The following is a 2,143-nucleotide window of genomic DNA, read 5'->3' as shown; positions in this document are numbered from 1 at the left end:
TTCAGAACTGTTAGGCAATAAATTTCTGTTCTTATAAGTTACCCAATTGTGGTGTTTTGTTATGGCAGCTGTAGGAAACTAATATGGCTGGGTGTATTGTAAAATCCAAAGAATTGGACAACCAAGTCTCAAGAAGAGACTGAGATATCAGAGGAACTCTCTGTCCTCTATATCTGCTTTTCTCTGTGTATCTATTTATCTTTCTCTTTCTGACTCTCTGTCTACTATGCTTCTCTGTTGTCAAGTCTCCCTTTTAGAAAAGTGATATAAGCACTTCTGAGTATGGCATATTTCAAGGTTTCCAAATTCTGGGAAAAGATTCCCCTTTGCCCAACTTGATTAGGTTTTCACCCCTTGACCAATGAGCTAGGGAAATAAGATCTGGTTAGGACCCAGACCTCTCAACACTGTCCAGGGGATTGTGTCATGTCTAATAGGCTGCTGTAACTGGGTCATGTGGCAGGAGCAAGGAAGGGGAAAGTCCTAGCATAGGAGTGCTGGGCATTCAGTGCAGTAGAGGTCGTCATCTCAAATGCCTGCTGGGTGGGCAGGTGGTGGAATTAAGTCAGGTGGGCTGGGTTATAAGACAATAAGGAATGGTAGGTATTCTGGCAAACTGGAGAACATGGGCTGCATCTTAAGAAAAAGCTGATATTAAGCTCTAGTTGATTGTTATACTGACAGAATGCAGGTTCAGTATCTCTACATATTGCTATTCCTATTCCTTTTTTTTTTTTTTTTTAAGAGAAAATGGAAATCTAATTTTGTTAATGGTTTTTCCCAAATGTTAAGTATTGGTTACTCATTAAACATTTAAAAATACTGTGGAGGCCAAAACAAATCACATCAGCTGGGTGGCTCTGCCCATGAGTTACCACTTTGCCACCTCTGCCTTAGACAGGTATGGATAGGGCTGAGGGGCGTTTTTCAGAAAACGAAGTTTGGTGGAAAGGCCCAAATGATCAGCGTTTCCACTGAGGGCCTTCATCGTTTAATGTGTATAGTGCTTTCCAAAGTCCCATTTTCTTCCTTTTTATTGTTGAAGTCAAAATCTGCGTGACTAACCAGTGCTTACCAATTAAAGCAAATGATATATTTGGCTTTATTTAAGGGAAGATCTCACCTTGTGGTAGGGGGCAGAGAAAATTTCCCATTCGGTGAATGGGAGATATTAAGACCTTTGCACTGCTTTATTTTATTTTTTTTAAATGTTTTCTTACTTTATTAAATATTATTAGTACTGTATTCTTTAATGGACAGACATACAGACAAGTAGGCTTTGGTGCAGAAATCTTATTTTTATAATATACTTAAGAAGCCACTAAGATAATTCAGGTGCTATCTTCACAAATGCTCTTTATTCTAGGACTCTGGGTAATATTCAGGCCCTCTAGTTACCACAAATGCAGTGAATTCCCTTTTAAAACCTTTTAACAATGTACCAACAAAGGAAACATTGTTTGCAAAGTCACCCATGTATCTCCAAGCTTTATTATTTTGCCCCATGGATCCCTTATCCATCTATAGACCTCTTTTCCTGGATAGCTTCTAATGGTATGCCTTCTATCTTCTCTTGTTTATAATCTGGAAGTTCCATTATACTATGACCATATCTACATCCATGTCTAGCAGCCATGTCTCAAGATACTCAAAATTCAACCCTCCAACTGGAGCCCAACTGGAAACAGCTTTTTTTTTTTCTACCATAAGAATATTCCTTTGTAGAACATGTGTCGACTCACTGTTTACAGAAGGAAAAAATTGCATGTTGATATGAAAGTATATTAATTAGATAACTCAAGGATATAGCAACTGATCTCCAAGTTGATCTCTTCCAGTTGGGAAAGGTGCTTCAACTGGACTCAGTGGAAGTATTCTAGACTAGAAGGTCCTGAAATTGATTTCTGTCCCTGCTATTGTCTTGCTGTGTAACCTTCCAAGTCTGAGCTCAGGTTCTTCCCATGTAAAATGGACTTAGTGATACCTCCCTGGTGGGGCTTTTGAAAGAAATAAGATTTTTTTAAAAAGTGGAAGTGATTTTTAAATGTAATGTTTTATGCTCTAACTCTCATTTTTCCAGTCCCCCTAGCCCTGGAGTTCCAATTGTACGAATAAATGGCACTTGTAAAGGTATTTGCTCTGA

The 2,143-nt window shown here is 38.5% G+C and overlaps 1 pseudogene; it reads right to left on the bottom strand.

Annotated features, from left to right (window-relative positions):
* Positions 1-1,344: 1,344 nt before the first annotated feature.
* On the bottom strand, positions 1,345-1,683 carry LOC111751006 (NADH dehydrogenase [ubiquinone] 1 beta subcomplex subunit 3-like; annotated as a pseudogene).
* Between the last annotated feature and the right edge of the window lie 460 nt (positions 1,684-2,143).

The sequence above is a fragment of the Loxodonta africana genome, chromosome 3 (genome assembly GCF_030014295.1).
Source record: "Loxodonta africana isolate mLoxAfr1 chromosome 3, mLoxAfr1.hap2, whole genome shotgun sequence".
In the NCBI taxonomy this organism is placed as follows: Eukaryota; Metazoa; Chordata; class Mammalia; order Proboscidea; family Elephantidae; genus Loxodonta; species Loxodonta africana.
This window is presented reverse-complemented; position numbering and strand designations above follow the sequence as displayed.